This window comes from Dama dama, chromosome 7 (assembly GCF_033118175.1).
Source record: "Dama dama isolate Ldn47 chromosome 7, ASM3311817v1, whole genome shotgun sequence".
Taxonomy (NCBI): domain Eukaryota; kingdom Metazoa; phylum Chordata; class Mammalia; order Artiodactyla; family Cervidae; genus Dama; species Dama dama.
In genome coordinates this window covers 37336059-37354206 of record NC_083687.1, presented here as the reverse complement: position 1 = coordinate 37354206, position 18148 = coordinate 37336059, and the positions used below count along the sequence as shown (strand labels likewise).

At 36.6% G+C, this 18148-nt stretch overlaps 1 pseudogene; it reads left to right on the top strand.

The window, feature by feature from the left end:
* Window positions 1–10010: 10010 nt before the first annotated feature.
* On the top strand, window positions 10011–15329 carry LOC133059322 (chorionic somatomammotropin hormone 1-like; annotated as a pseudogene).
* The last annotated feature ends 2819 nt before the right edge of the window (window positions 15330–18148 follow it).

Genomic DNA, 18148 nt, shown 5'->3' with positions numbered 1-18148 from the left:
TTCAATTTTTTCTTGTGGTGAGAACTTTAAGATTTGCTCTCTTAGTAACTTTCAAGTATACAACACACTATTGTTAACTATAGTCACCACACTCTCTACTATATCTCAGTGACTTATTTATAACTGGAAATCTGTATCCACTTCACCCATTCTGGCTCCCCCACCCAAAACCTGCCTCTGGAAACCACCAAACTCTGTATTTATATTTGTTCTTTGTGGTTATTGGTTTTTGATTTCTCATTTAAGTGAGCTCATATAGCATTTGTCTTTATCTAACTTATTTCACATAGCATAATGCCCTCAAGGTTCATTCATGCTATCACAGAGAGCAAGATTTCTTCATGGTAAGTTCATAACTAATATATTAAGGGTACTTGCATAATCCTGAGGATAAAGTTGGCTAGCTCCACACCCTACTCACCCCTCATGGTGAACAAATTGTTGACAGTGGTTTAATTCATGGAATTTACTCTTTAATTGTTCCCTGTCTGTTTGCTTGACACCATTTTGCAACTTGGCCCCCTGAACTTGATTCCCAATGTCCAGTGCAATAGCAAGCATCATTTGTACCTGGCCTGAGAGGTAGGACATGGAACAGTTGCTATACTTTGGCAAAAACCATTACGATTATATAAAAATGAAACTGGAGTGAAGCAAATACATTTTTTCCTAGAGAAACTGTATAGCAGTTTGTAAATCAAAAGAGCAATGCAGTGAGTAAATTTTGTGGATTTTAATGATTCACAATTGCTTACTATTTTTTTCCTTGGCCATTTCAGTTCACGTGAAAAAATTATTTTAAGAAATGAGTATTTATCACTGTTTATAAGAATATAAAACAAATATATCCAAGATGCTATCCAAAGTGGCAAAAAATATGAGATGCTAATAAAATGTAATTAAATTATTCATATTTAAAATGAACTTCTAACTCTAGCTTATTTAATGGTTCCCTCTTATGTAGTTGAAGCCCCATTATGAAGTCTATACATAAAGAAATTCTAATGTAAAACCAAACTATTTAATGTATTCCTCTCAATTGAAAATTTCATTTCATTATTATTATTATTTTTTTCCAGTGGGTTTTGTCATACATTGATATGAATCAGCCATGGATTTACATGTATATAATAAAAAAAAAAAATTAAAAAAAAAAAAAAAAGAAAATTTCATTTCATAATTGAAATGAAGGTAAGTACATAATTGCTTTCTTTGGTAAAAATACAATATATTACCATATTACTACATGGATTTGTACACATCTATAAGGTAACCACTGGAGAAGGAAATGGCAACCCACTCCAGTGTTCTTGCCTGGAGAATCCCAGGGACAGAGGAGCCTGTTGGGCTGCCGTCTATGGGGTGGCACAGAGTCGGACACGACTGATGCGACTTAGCAGCAGCAGCATAAGGTAACCACATCTCTTATATTATACTACATTCATTGAAATTAAAAAAAAAAAAACACAATAAAAATCATAAGTAACCAAACACATCACAAAATACACAAGCATATTCCTTGACCAAATAAAAGTAGAAGACTGAGTATTTCCTCATTTATTGGCATTTTCCCTTGTGGCTCAACTGGTAAAGAACCTGCCTGCCATGTGGGAGACCTTCGCTCAACCCCTGGGTTTGGAAGATCCCCTGGAGAAGGGAACAGCTACCCACTCCCGTATTCTGGCCTGGAGAATACAGTCCATGTGTCACAAAGAACTGAGTGGGTTTCACTTTCACTTTTCACCACTGGGACAAAGGCAGCGGGTTTATCAGTAAAATCTGAGGAGTCTTATTTTCTGCTTTCCAAGGTCAAAGGCCTGTTGCATGAATATTACAACCTAGACTCTCTACCTTTTAACTCTTCTTGTCAGTGAAGTTTCTCAAGCCATCACGTTATTCAGGGCTATGTGGGCATAGATTTTTAGGTCAATTAATATAGGTGAAATAGGAACGTAAGGAACATAGAAATGCATAGGATCAGAGTTTCTCTTTCCTTTTTTTCCAAGGTGTATTTTTTAAATTGAGATATTAATTTAATTTACAATAGCATCATACAAGTTTTAGATGTACGTTTACAACACAATGATTTGGTATTTGTATATACTGCAAATAGGGGCTTCCCTGGTGGCTCAGATGGAAAATAATCACCACAGTAAATCTAGTTAACATCCATCATCACACATTGTTATGATTTCTTTCTTGTGGAAGGAACTTTTAAGATCTACTCTCTTTGCAACTTTCAAGTCTGCGATACAGTGTTAGTAACTATAGTCACCACGCCTGTGTTAAATCCCCATGACTTCTATGTAACTGTACATTTGTACCTTTTAACCCACTTCACCCATGTTGGTTGCCCACCCAAACCCCGTGTCTGGAAATCAACAATCTGTTCTCTGTATTTATGTTTTGTTCATCATGGTTGTTTTTTGATTTCACATTTAAGTGTGATCATACTTCATTTGTCTTTCTCGGACTCATTTCCTATAGCATAATGTGCTCAAGATTCATTCATGTTATTGCAGATAGCAAGATTTCTTTATGGTTAGTCCATAACCAATGCATTAAAAGTATCTGCATAATCCTGATATATAAACTTGGGGTATCTCCACACCATACAAACCCTTATAGTGAATAAATTGTTGATAGTGGTATTGTGTGTGTTAGTTGTTCAGTCGTGTGTGACTCCTTGCGACTCCATGGACTGTAACCCATCGGGCGCCTCCATTCATGGAATTCTCCAGGCAAGAATACTGAAGTGGGTTGCTATTTTTTTCTCCAGGGGATCCTCCTAACCCAGCAATTGAACCCAGGTCTCCTGCAATGCAGGCAGATGCTTTACCATTGAGCTACTAGGTATAATTCTTGTAATTACTCTTCACTTTTCTTCACTGTCAGTTTGATTAACCACAATTTTGCTTCAGTCCCACCTGAGACCCAAGGTCTAGCACAATAGCAAGCATCATTTACACCTGGCCTGAGATGGGACATGAAATAGTTGCTGTACTTTGGCAAAGTCTATTACTATAATGATAAAACTGGAGCAAAACGAACAGAATTTTCACAAAAGAGACAGTATATCAGTTTTTAAATCAAAAGCACAGTGCAATGAATAAATTTTGTGGATTTTGATTCTTCACAATTTTTTACTATTTATTTTCTTGGCATTTTCAGTTGTGAAAAAAATATTTTAAGAAATAAATATTATCTCTTTACAAAAAAACAAACAAAAAAATAAAATATATCCAAGATGCTTTTCAACATGGAAATAAAAAAAGGAAACAGATGAGACACTTGTCAATTTTTAATCTGTAAAGCAAAGAATATTATACTCTCTTTCTCTCATCCTTAAGTTGTGTCCCACTTTTGCAACCCTATGGACTGTAGCCTGCCAGACTCCTCTGTCCATGGGATTCTCCAGGCAAGAATAGTGGAGTGGGTTGCCATTTCCTTCTCCAGGGGATCTTCTTGACCCAGGAATTGAACTTGGGTCTCCTGCACTGTAGGCAGATTCTTTACCAACTGAGCTATGAGGGAAGCCCATATCACACTAATGAAACTTAATTAAATTATTAAGTATTTAAAATTAATTTCTAACTCTAGTTTATTGAATGGTTCCTTTTTATGTATTTGAAGCCCTATTATGAAGCCTACACATAGAGAAATTCCAATGTGAAACCAAACTATTTAATGTATTCATCTCAACTGAAAATTTCATGTATCTTTCCAAAATTTAAATCATCTTAGAACACTGTATCTCAGTTTATATTTCCTTCACATCAGGAAACACATAATAAAACACTGTTACAAATACATCACCTACAAAGTGGTTGAAGCTTTAAATATAACTCATTCATTTCATATGTTTCATTTTATTTCACTAATGATGTATAATAGTATTGTTCAATTTACAATGAATGTCAAATTTCTGGTAGATGAGATAATGGATATTTACTAACTCCATTTTTACATCACTCACAACCAACAATATACAGGTATGTAAGTCTTCAATATCCTTCATAAAAACATTTCTTACAGTGAGACATAGGAATTTGCCTTTGTAAGAAAGACAGAATTCTATATATAATTAATTTCTTTGATAAAAATGCAATATTCAGACTATTACCACATGGATTTAAATATACCTATAGGAAAACCACATCTCCTATATTATACTACATATATTACAATCCACCAAAACAATAAATACCAACAAATAATCAAACACATTACAAAAAATGCAAATATATTCTTGGGTTGCTTAACTGTGTTACCAAACAAGATTGGAAGACTGAGTGCTCGCTCATTTGTTGGCATGTACTACACTAAAATTGGGTTTCCCGGGGGTCTAGGTGGTAAAGAATCTACCTGCCAATGTGGGAGATGCAGCTTCAGTCCTTAGGTTGGCAAGATCCTCTGGAGAAGGAAATGGCAACCCACTCCTGTATTTGGGAGTCCTGGGAAGTCCCATGGACAGAGAAGCCTGGTGGGTTATAGTCCATGAGGTCACAAAGAAGTCAAGACATGATTTAGCAATTGAGCATGCACACACTGCACTAAAACTAGCATTATTCAGCTTTAGCAGGAAAAAAGAATTATTACACTTGCTGGACCAATAGTCTAGAAAATCATGATCTTTTCTTCCTTTGAAACTCGCAAACGCCCTTGGAATGGCAGAAAGGAATCCTTAGTCTTGAGCATAAACCTGAACATTCTACTTTAAAGCCACTGACCTCACTTCTGTTTCATCTTCTCTCACCATCCAGTTTGTTGCCTGAATTGAACACATGGAATCAGTTTACAATCATCCAAGTCTGCCCATTGTCCCTGACATCTTTTCAGCATCTCCACATGGCCTCCCAGGACTAGTCCCTCACTCCAGCCTGGCTGATCCTCCATGCTGGCACTGCAAGAAGCCTCTCATCTCAATCTAGCTTTGCTCTTCTCCAGGTTGTATTATATTATGTTGGCCAAAATGTTCTAAGGTATTTTCTGTACAATCTTATGAAAAACCAAGATGACCTTTCCTGCCAATCCAATATTTTAAGCCACTTGAAAGTTTGTTATAGAATCTGACTGTAATGCAGGAGATACAGGAAATGCTGGTAAGATCCCTGGACTGGGAAGATCCCTAGAGAAGGAAATGGCAACTCACTGGAGCATTCTTGCTTGGAGAATCCCATGGACAGAGCCGCCTGGTGGGCTACAGTCCATATGGTCAAAAAGAGTCGAACATGACTGAATAAACAGAACATGCAACAGCTTGTTTTTTTTTTTTTTTTGAGTTTAACCAAGATCTGTACTTTATTTTTTTTTTTTGCATTTTATTTATTTATTTTTTTTATTATTATTTTTTTTTAGATCATTACAGCATACTGACACATGTATATGGAATTTAGAAAGGTGATAACGATAACCCTATATGCAGAACAGAAAAAGAGACACAGAAATATAGAACAGACTTTTGAACTTTGTGGGAGAATGTGAGGGTGGGATATTTCAAAACAACAGCTTGTTTTAAACCTGCCTTTTCTTAATCTTCTTGATACATTCTTGGGTTCTCTCGGAGAGAAAGCAACAGAAACCTTTGAGAGGAGAAGAAATGTCTCAGAGAAGAACAGTCTGCAGCAGAAGTTATCAGATCCTGGACTATACAAACAAACATTCTGATTATCCGAGAGAAAGCTACAGTCAGCGATAGAATCCTCCTTAATCAAAGGATTGGCACCAGGAATTTCTTTGTTAAATGGAAAAGTCCATCAGACATATTTATTTTCTGATGCATCTCTTCATATGTGGCCATGGCCTCTTTTGGCTATGCCCACTTAGTAGAGTGGGCATAGACTTTTTGTTCAAAAGTCAAAACTATTACACATCATCTATAATTACTACCTTCAATTTTTAAAATAAAATATACAAAGACAATTGAAAAAAAATGAATACAGATGCCTAAGCTTTAATTTTTATCTTTTTACATGTTGGAGATCATTCCTAATTGGATAGTAACATTTTTAGCCTCAAGGGTCTTACCAAAATTTTTCATTTTTGTTTTTATTGAAATAGCTCCCATCACAAACATATGTCATTCAGTTCAGTTCAGTCGCTCAGTCATGTCCGACTCTTCGTGCCCCCATGGACTATACAGTCCATGGGATTCTCTAGTCCAGAACCCAGAGTAGTCCCCACTCACCACAACTGGAGAGAAGCCCATGCAGCAATGAAGACATAGCATGGCCAAAAATAAGTAAATAATGCTATATAAAAAAGAAAGAAAGATCAAAAATCGCTTTCAAATCTAAAACCATCTGTGATCATTAAGAATATATTTCATGAAGTTTTTTTTCTTCCTCATCATATATGCTGTATTCTCAAGAAGACTACAGAGCCTTTTAGGGTAGAATATATGTATTTCACTTATTTCTATCCCATTGGATTACATATTGCAATGTTCTATCCAAAAAGGTGTTTGCAACATATATTTAAACATTATAAATTACCTCGTGTGTTATGAGTGATATAGACATGAATGATATAGACAAAAATGTCTTTAATATAAGATGATCCCAGTCACAATATTTTTTCAGTGTTTAGCCATCTGAAGGCTGTTCTCAGTTATCCCAAGTTGATGTTGCTTTTTATCAATTATCATGACACGAAACGGTTTGGGAAACTTCAAGGCACTTTCCCATTTATAATGAAATATAAGCTAACCATTAAGATTTGGTAAAAGTACTGCTTGTGGTATCATTGGAAGCACTGATCTGTCACCCAAAAGTGTTTAGGTAGAAATGAATGATTTCTTGATAAGCATCTGCCTGAGTTCAAAAGAAATTTGCAACACGTGAGGCACTTACAAAGCAATGGCAGAAAATATGCTACCTAATTAAAGCCTAAATAATAATCAAGAATCTAGTGGTGAGTTTTCTTGCCATTCCTGCTCAAGAATTGTGGATCTTCTGTTTCAAATGGGGGTAGGAAGCAGTATAGGGTTGCCCCATTTGTGGTAGCATGAAAAAATTTCATTTCTATATCTACAGGAAAGTATACTGAGAAAAACTGGTTAAGTGGCTGTCATAAAAGATGATCAATGAATAACTTCATAGCTCCGATTATCCTTTTCTTGATCAACTCACACACACCCTTTGCTCTGACTCTTCACTGTCAGATTTCCACAAAGGGCAGATTTGGTTTAAACACAATGTTGTCTCTTAAAGGGAGTGCACATCCATTAATTCTTATGAGTAACATCAGTAGATATTACTAGTAGATGCAGTAGAAACACAGTGAATATTTGTTCCAGGCAGTTGGCATTCACAGTTTAGAATTTTCCCTGGTTTTTGAAAAAATAGTTTTACTTTTTAAGAACTGAATTAAGAAATATACCAAGAGTCTCTGTAAATAGCATTGCATGCAGCATTTTCATTTAATTGAAAATAAGCTAACTCTTGATTGCTTAGTGAAATTGACACTTCCAGTGGCTTTTCCCCCCTGAAGAATATTCCTTGTAGTTCTAAAATTGCAAAAGATATAAATTAATGAAAGAAAAAAGTCTTATACAGTTATTCTGTCTTAGAGGATCTCATTGACTACCTCAAAAGCTTAATATTCTATTACTGATAGTCAAAATCAAGTTCATCTTCAGGTGAACTTCAACAGAAAATATTCTTCTGCTTTCATGAGTCATTTAAAACATTGCAGCATTTCTCAAATGCCTAGTTATACAGTCAGTACCTTAAAAAACATCTTTCTTAGGAGTTAGTGATAGATTGAAGAAACCTCTGAACTCACTCATGTTTGCAAATGCAATCATAACTAGTCAGTTTGATAAGCAAAGAGAAGTGGCCTGGGGCTGACTATTCACTATCAAACAACAAATCTTCAAAGATTGTCACTGCTACCCTTACACAATAAACACCACATATTGTATATCGTGGGTGCCTAAATTAATTTGGAAATCATTAAGTGTCCATTGAAAGTTACAAAATGAATGTAGGTAAAAGAAAAATAAATTCTACTAATATTATTATAATATTTGGATGGAAAATCTTTTAAAATGGGAGCATTTATGGATTATAATTTGGGGGGATTTATTATTACTATTTTGATTTTATTCCTTTTAATTATCTGCTACATCAGGTTAAGAATTTATTAAAAAAAAGAATTTAGCTTAAATATTAATACCAACATAAGGACACATAGTACTGAATTTACAGCAGCTAGAAAAAGGCAAAGATAAAATATGAGGCAGGAAGTGAAATTATAGAAGGTCCACAATGGTATCAAATTAAGGGGCAGTATTGCATAGAGAGAAAGCTAACTTCTCAAAGATGCTTGAGGTGCCAAGAACAGCCAGATGTGAAAATCCAGCTTAATTTGAATACCAGAAACTGGACCAAAAGGTAAATGAAGTTCAGAACAACATGGTGATGCTAAAAGCCAAAATTTAGACAGCAAGAGGATAGGGTAGGGCAGCTATAGATACTGAAATTCAGGAATAGAGGTAGATATGAAAGCAAATACACTAACAAGCACCAGGGAAACAAAGCACAAAAGGGTGTAAGAAATAAACCATCAAGAGCCTGGGTAGCCTGATCAAAAGAACAAGAGAATCAATAGGAAAACCAAAATACAAACACATGTGTAAAAGGAGAACCAGATGATCCTCAGGAGAGAAACCGTGGGACTTAGTGGACCAGAGAACAGAAGACACCAACATCAAGAACAAAAACTGGAGCAGGGCTCATATCTATACATTTCCAGAAACAGCCCAAATTTCAATGCTTGGGCACTATAGCACCTAAAATTGTTACAGGCAGAGATTATAGCTTGCTATTATACTGAGAAAAGGACAATAGTGTTTATCAGTTTATTTTGCTCATTAAACTACAAGGTTAATGCATAGTTATCCATTGATAATTGATTCCTTCAGTTTACGGTATGGATGATTCACTGAGACCCTCTTCAGTCATATATTGGATACTCAGATATGTTATATGATCACCAAATTATATCTTAACCCAAATAATTCATATAGTTATCCATCTACCAATAAATGATCAATTACATTTGAATTTATGATATTCTGCTATCCTTCAGTTCAGTTCAGTCTCTCAGTTATGTCCGACTCTGAGACCACGTGGACTACAGCAAGCCAGGCTTCCATTTCCATCACCAACTTTCCTGTCCATCACCAACACCATCACCAGCTCAGTCACGTCCAACTCTTTGTGACCCCATGGTCTATACAGTCCATGGAATTCTCCAGGCCAGAATACTGGAGTGGGTAGCCTTTCCCTTTTCCAGGGGATCTTCCCAACCCAGGGATCAAACCCAGGTCTCTACTGCATTGTATACTGAGAGCCCACAAGGTTGTGTGATATGCCATGAAGAAGTGAAAAGATGACATCATGGTGCCCAGTCACCTCCATCTGCTAATAATGAGACTTAGGAAAATCACTCACCCACTCTAAGTCTTACTGTTTCATTGGTATAATTTGGTGATATAATGAATGTCAAGGCTATCTCACAGGATCATTGTAACACAAATTTTACAAAATTTTTCAAACTTTTGGCAAAGTATCAAGGAAATCCATGGTGTTATTAAGGTGGGTAAGCAGATTCAAGCGACAATATCCTTTTCTCTGAGTATTCTTTTTGCATTCAAGAGTAGCAATCAAGCAGTCATGTGGTTACTCTTCCTCAGCGTGATGGTAAACCACACAGATCAACTGTACTATTCTTTCCATTTCAGTGTCTAAAATGGAAGCATTAGTCAATGTAGAGTGAAAAAGTTACAAACTCCTAGAGGAGTATGCTGCTGAGAGTCTGCAGAAAGTCCCAAGACATTCAACTATCTTTAGAGAATGACCTAAACACTCTGGCTCAGAATTAATTCAAGCTCCAAATGTTTGCAGAGCAAAGGAGCACTTCTGGGAGCAGTATAAAAATGCAGGGTGTAACCTACTTCTCCAACTATATCTGTGCGAATATCATCATCCATCTAAATTTACACAATGGAAGATGTTGCTTCTTCCTCACCCCAGCTGCTACATCACCAAATCCCGCTCAGGGCAACAGGGAGAGATGAGGCTTCACTGGATAGGATGGCTTTTGCTAACCTTGGGCTAATGCATCATCTCAGAGTGGCTCTGGTTTTTATTTATTCAGGGTTCTGCCTGCTCCTGCTGCTGGTGGTGTCAAATCCACTCTTGTGCCAGGGTGTCGTCCCTGCAACCCTCTGTCAAAACCCACCTGGCAAGTGCCAGATGCCTCTTCAAAACCTGTTTGATACAGCAACCACGGTGGCTAACTACAACTATAGGCTCGCCTGGGAAATGTTCAGTGAATTTGTAAGTACTGTACTTCTTGCTTATTTCCATAAGGAACCTTGGTGAAAGTGAGTGGGCTATTTTATCCTTTAAACAAGAAGGCTGCATCAGCCAAACTTCAAATAACACATTTTCTAAGTCAAACAAGGCATCAGCTCATAAGATGTATAAATCAAAGAAAGGATCAGTTTCATGAAATCTCAAAGATTCTTAAAGAGTGAAATATCTGATTCAATTTCCTTTCATTAATTTTAATTTTTAAATTTCCAAAATAAGTTTAAAGCACCTGTACTTGTCATCTTGAAGGTGTGTGTTAGCCGCTCAGTCGTGTCCTACTCTTTGTGACCCCATGGACTGTGGCACTCCAGGCAAGAATACTGGAGTGACTTACCATGCTCTTCTCCAGGGGATCTTCCCAACCCAGGGATTGAACCGATGTCTCCTGCATTGCAGGCAGACTCTTTACCACCTGAGCCACCAGGGAAGCTTGGAGTCCCATTAAATAATACCATAGACTCAGTGGATTAAACAATAGAAACCTATTTCCTCACAGTTCTGGGGACTAGAAGTCCCAGATCAGGGCACCAGCAAGGTCAGTTTCTGGTAAGAACTCTCTCTTCCCAGGATGGCTTCTCCCTGTGTCCTCACAGGTTGAGGGAGTGGGAAAGAGAGACAGAGACAGAGACACAGAGACAAAAGAGAAATCTCTCTGGTGTTTCTCCTCATGAAGACACTAATCCTACTTGATCAGTGTCCCACCCTATGAGCTCATTTAACCTTAATTAATCTTCATAAAGGCCCTTTTCCAACCACAGTACATACTGAATCCATGTCAGGAAAACAAAATGATGATAGTTTTAAAAAAGCTACTGAACATTTTTCTAAGATTGGCAATGAATAGGTTAGAGTACAAGAGGATTGGCTTAGAATTGGGACCAATCATTCTCTTTCTGATGAAAGTATGGAAGTTGTATGTTAGCTCTTTTAGGTTACTCAAGGAGCCCACTGTAGAGCAGACACTGATAACAAATTTTTGCTCCATGTTTCTGTTAAATTCATGTAGTTCTTTCTACTGAGTAGTTTTTCTGTCATCCCCCATTTTTGACTGCTGTTTTTTTTTCCCCAAACTTGCAAGTAATCTCATAAATGTTCACAACTTCCTCTAAAGATGAGTTTTTCTCTATCTATGTGTTAGCTGGTTTTTGCTGTTTTTATTCTAAGTCCATTGCTTAGTATTTCCCATAATTTTATGCCATGTTTTCTAAATTAACATTTTGTCATCATCAACAACATTGTATTCTGCATCTATGGTGAACACTAAGCTATAGGTGTATGGATTCAGAGATTAATAAGAGAAAAGTTATAACTTTAAAACTCCTATTAAGGGAGTATATTGGTTCCAACCCACAGTAAACAAGAGACTAAATGGCTACATCTAGGTATATATGCACTATATTTGGTTCAAATACTAAAAAAAAAAAAAAAGATAGTTAATAAAACATTGAATATTTGATATTTGTGGTAATTTTAGTGATTGTTGTCCCAATATTAACTGTGGAAAGAATGAAATTAAGCGAGGGAAGAGCAAAGGAGGGAAGAGTTTCAAGTTTAGAAAAGTTAGATGAAGAACAATCGTTTATAGAGATTATGGGAAAAATAGGGAAAAGAATGATGTTCAGTTTTTATGTAACCTTCATTAAAAAATTATACATTTATCAGCTGTGTTAATATTCTGGTAATGAACTCGTTTATTGAATGCCAAAATAACCCTAGGGGATTGAATGTGCTTGATCACTCCCAGGATAAACAGTATGGCCAGGGCAAAAACTTCATTTCCAAGGCCCTCAACAGCTACCACACCAAATCCATCATTAACCCTGATAACAAAGAAGAAGCTGAACATACACAGGTGAGGATTTTATCTGGGTTTTTCACCTGAGCCAGCTGAGACAGTGCACTCGTGTTACTAGGCTTTAGATTACTAGGGTAATGGTAACTGCACATGCAGAGAAATGTGGAAGAATACTAAGCAATCAATGAGAAATTACCTTATACAGTTGATACGTTTGAATGGAATCAAGTGATGACTAAAGATCTGTAGTAGCAAATAAATAACAGATCTATAAATTCCCATGCAGATAACCTTAGTTTAATCAATGCATTAGGCCCAGGATTGTAGCAATTATACTGTATGAAAGAATGGGCTGAATGAAAATGCTATGTGTAAAATAAGAGGTTGGTAGAATTCATGGATTTATAAGAAATACAACCACAGTTTTGAGTATTCCTTGTGACCAGTGACACCTACGTGGGAGTCACTCCTACACTGCACCACTGGAGACATTGCTTCTGACTTTCAAGGCTCTCCTGATTCTTCTGCTTCTCTGAAACCTACTTCATTTATCATTCTCAATGATTCCTCTGTCACTTTTATTCTTAATTATGAGTCTCCTCCCCAAATGTCCTATAAAATATTATGTTTTGCCATACATTGACAAAAAAATAAAAAATATAGCATCCTGATGAAAAAAAAAATATTATGTTTTGCTTCTCATGGTTGCAACAATGGTCTCTGTTCTGATGAAAACACAGTCTACAAATCAAGCCTCAATCATTTATCCCAGCCTCAACTGTTTTTCATTATAATTGCTCCTTTCTGATTCCCACATTAACCCAATCCTAACATTACCTAAAATATTTTTACATACATCTTCTCTTAAATAAAATCTATTCTCTTACTAAAACTTTGTTAATAATATCAACATTCTTTCTATCTGCTCAGCATCTTAATAATTGAGATAATAAAATGAAAGAAGAAGGTCAAGGAGAAGGAGGAGGAGGATTTTTTTTTAATGAATTTAAAATAAACTTAAAATTTATTGAGAGTTGTTACGTTGCCATTTACAAAGTGCTCAGTGTTCATTGTTATGTTTAATCCTAACAAAAAATCCTGTAGCACAATGACTTTTATTATACATTCTGAGATGAGGAAACCAAGGTTTAGAAAATTTATGGGATTTGCACCCATCACACAGGTAATAAGCAGTGAGTCTAGGTTTCATCCAACTCAGAGTGCTCACTCTTCATCTTTAAGCTACAAAGCCCCCTTGAAAACTATGCTGCTCTCACCCTAGTGTCTGAATTTCATTATAGCTCCTCAGTTTCCCATTATGTTTCTATTGCAATGTCTATTCAATTCTTCTCTGCTCTTTATTTCCTGTACCACTAAAGTATTTCACGGCCATCAAGAAATCAAGCCTTTTAATTAGAGATACTCAGCCTCTGGGAGTTTCATGTCCAGTCCTCGTAGTAGTGAACTAGGGGGAAAACCCTCTATTGTGAATCCCACTGATGCTGTTACTAAAGACAATACTGTGCCATTTTCTCCCCCTACACATATAAAGAGAAAAGACTGCTCTCATAGCAAATGGGACTGGTGTTGGTATGGATTGAGGAAAATGTGTTTAAGAATTTCATGTCTTCTTCATTGTTTCTTTGTTCAAATATCATGAAACAAACTACCAATCAGAAAATGAATATATTAATGAAGGATTTGATTCATTAGTACAAATGAATCATTGGGTGAAAATGATGTGGGCATGGGTAGAATCCATGTTTCCTGGGCCAGGTACTCTAGGAACATATTGAATTCCAACAAAATATTTAGATTTCTCTCCCTGGACAAGCAAAGCATTCAAATATAGAAGAACTCCCTGAGCAGATGGTAGAATTTCAGAGGGAAAAAGAAAATATTTCATGTTCTAAATCAGAATTCATCTAAAGGATTATTTAAATGTCTTTTTTTTTAATTTGAGCAAAGTATAAACTAATAGCATACGTTTTATAGTTTTACATCTTTACCACCTTTAAAAAAATTTCACATATTCACAGAAATAATAAGGGGTGTTTTTAGTTTGCTCAGTCTCCCTGAGCAAAGACCACATGTTACCAAGCCCACTGAATTTTGTTTATTTTAATGAGATTGTTTCCTGTAGTTGCTTAGGATGAAATCCTTATTAGGTTGGTACTCAGTTTGCTGCTCTCCTGGGATGAACCTCTGCATCACCTAGTCACAGAGCTGCAGGGCATGAAAGACCTGATCTTTCCTCACCTGATCACTTGTCAAAGGCTGCAGAGATTGAGGAAAAGACCAAAGTACTTCTAGAAGGTGGAAAGCAGATACAAAAAAAGGTGAACCATCTCCTGAAGGCTTCTTTGCTTTTCTCATGAATGAAAGAGATGACCTCTGTATTGAGGAATGAGTTTTGAAACATCTCACTTTATAAGGACAAGATTCAGGCCTTCTATATTCTAATCCCTGTTACATAAAGCGAGAGCCTAACCATATATAATGATTGATTCTATTGTAAGTGAATTAGAATTCAACTACAATTTTGACAGATGCAGCATCCCCTGCATTGCACACAATTCCACCAAAAGCTAGCCTCTTGCTGGGCACATGTGGTTGAAATACTTTTATGGGTAAGAGAACTGGAGAATAGAATTTGCAATATCAATGTTTTCTTCAAAGTAATCCAGGTCAACTGCTACTGAACTTCTGCTGGTATTCTCTCTTTGTCCTCTTCAAACCAAAGGATGAGAGTGGGAAGGAAGGAAAGAGAAAGTCAAAACCAAACTCACACTTGAGTTCTGCTTCTTGATTTTAGATTGCTAATATATTTCCAAAACACTGGCTCCAAATCCATGTCTAGATAGTTTCATACGTCTTCCCCAATCTTAATTTGATAATAAGAAGGAAGAAAGAAGAGCAAATATTAATAAAACTTATAATAATTCATTATCTTTTGGGTACTTAGATTCATTCTGAAGACCAGGATAAGGAGACCTCCTTATCCAGTGTGGTCAGAAATCTCCTCCCTGATGTCGGAAGATGATGATGTGAACAAAACTGCTTTTTATAAAATGTTCCACTGCCTGCACAGGGACACAAGTAAGATTGACACCTACCTCCAGATGCTGAAGTGCCAATTTGTCTCGTGCTAAGCCTACAACTATCCTAGCCAGTCCTGAGATGGTTAGTGATGATCCATCCCACTGCAAGCCTCTTTGAGTTTTATAGCTTTTAAAAGCATGTTTGGGTTTAATGGATGTCATCTGAAACAAAATAAACACAGACTCTGTACAGATGTCAAAATCTAAGAAGGAAATTTGTCAATGTTTTTATCTTCACTTAATAGAAAATCAAAAGAAGGAACTGACTTGACAAAGGCCATTAAAGAGCTTACTTAAGAATCACATGAAATTATTCTGGGTCAAGTTATAAGAATCAAAGCATTAGATAATTATTCATTGTGCTGGTCAAGCAACCAAGAAGACTGAATTCTGAGAATTCTTTATGAAAGCAAGCCACAAACTGTCAGCCGATTCTTATATTGTCACAGTGTTACAACAGACAGTATAAGTGCTTTGCATGTGGCTACCTAAATAGCATGAGGTTTACTGAACTGCCTAAAAATTGTTAGGATGCTGTCTTAGTCCTCCTGGGCTGCTGTAACAAAATATCATAGAATTATAAACAATAGAAATGGATTTTCACAGTGTGATCATATAAGGCCCTCTTCCGATTGTATCACACTTCTGATTGTATCCTCACATCGGGAAAGAGCTAGAGAACTCTGTGTGTCTCATTTATAAAAGCAGTCATCTCATCCAGGAAGCTCCATCCTTCATCTCCTCCCAAAGTCCCCACCTATAAAACATGATCACCATGGGAGTCAGGATTTCAACATAGAAATTTCTGGGTGGCACAAAGGTTGAGACTGAAGAAGGTACAAACATAAAGGGGCTCTATCGTCCTCCAGTGGCTGTCTTCACCCACACTCCACTGCATCCTCATTTCCTGCATCTTGCAAAAATTTCATACATTCTATCACTCTGGGTTTAACAAATCCAGCTCAGTTAATAGTCAACTGTCCCCCACCTGGGCCCTATGGACAATTGCACAATTGGTCACATAGACACTGAGTAACACATTTATCTGAGAAGTGAGATACCATTCTCTCTTCATTTTAGAGTAAGTATCCTTGTCATTAATTATTTGGCCTTACACACATGCCCTGGTAGGTCCCCAAATTATAAAATCCTCCAAATAGACTGAGTCTCTACTGAGACTGGAGCAGTGTGACTGGATTAGGGTTGCTCAGCTTGCTCAACAGCCTCCAGACAACCTGGGATGAGGGCCAATCTCTTGACTGGCTCTCCTAAGAAGTCAGTGATGTTGCTGGGCTGGTTGTGCAACATCTTTAGGGCTTTAGCAATAATTCCTAGTAAACAGAAAATGGGAAATGTAAAGTGAATATTGTAGATTTCAGACAATATTGAACAGAGCCATAGATGTTCTAGAGTCAGTCAGATGTTCTAGAGTCAGTCAGGAATAGACAAGGAGGGGATATTTGGACAGGATTTAACAATCACTCCCTTACCATTGAGAAAGCATAGATTTCCCCCCCTTTTTTTTTTACAGATTTCCATGTAAGATTACATTTGAAGAAATGGTCCTGCTATATCAAGAATAATAGCAGTGGTTACCAAAGGGAAACAAACAAATGAAGAACCTTTGAAGTTCACTGACCTTATAGATTACTAAGTCACATATCACGGACACAGTGAGGACTTAAACTGAGGTTTTAAAACAAAATCCCCGTTTCCCAGAAGTAGGCTCTCAAGATGTGGAGAAGGTGAGGGTGATATAAGCACAGAAATTACTATATTATATGGTAGAGTAAGGTAAGGATGAGAGATGATGCCAACAAGGTGCTATAGTGGATTAAAATACAGATAGAAGCCATCTGAGTTTGACATAGGAGTGACATAACTGGGATGGTTTCATGATGGAGTTTTGAAAGGTTGATGGGATATTGATATGCAAAAATAGGAAGATAGTATATTTGTCAATTCATTTAGGATCATCTTATGAAGTAATATCTCTGACATCCTAGATCAAGGCAACTGAGATATTAATATGTATAGCATTATAAGGTATCAGTGAATAATCAAGTCTGACAAAAACACAAGAAATGTTCATTTTTAACAGAAATGTTGTATCTCTCATGATTATGCTCCCATGATATGCTATGTATACGACTTAGGGTTAGAATGGACAAATACTTGTATGGATTTTGTATGCATTAGGGAGAATTATTTATACCAATTTGGATAGTTTGTCTTTATTCTGCAAAGCAACAGGAACATCAGAAATTTTAGTGCAAGAGAGCAATATGTCCAGAATCAGAAAGAGAAACATTAACCTGGATTGAGGAGTTGTGGCCGTTGGGGCTGGTAGAGAAAAGGAAGCAGACCTGAAAGAGCTGGGAAAATTATGACACTAAAAGTCAAAGAGGGCTCTGCCAAGTGAAAAGAAGCAAAGGATGTGAGAGATACAGGAAATGAAACACACCTTGACCACATGTAAGGAATGAGGCAGACATAAGAGTCAGAAAAGGCATCCAACAATATGGGACTAGTTGAATCAATAAATGAAAAGTCAGAGAGAAGGCAGGAGATAAATTAAGGTTTCATCCAAAAGCATCTGAACTCTATCTTCTAGTATTTCATTGACTTAGTATCAGAAATCACCAAAAAAGTTAAGGTTCTGGCGCAAGTGATAGAAATAAGTACTCTACGGAGCCTCTGCTAGACCCTATCTAATACCAGAACCAAAGCATGACTACCCAGTGATAACAAGCAGTAAGTCACTAGTCACTTTCAACACTTAAATAAGACATATGTTGTAAGCATAGAGGATGAATGGAAATAAAATGGAAACAACCCATATCTTTACAGAGCCAGCCTAAACAAAACTT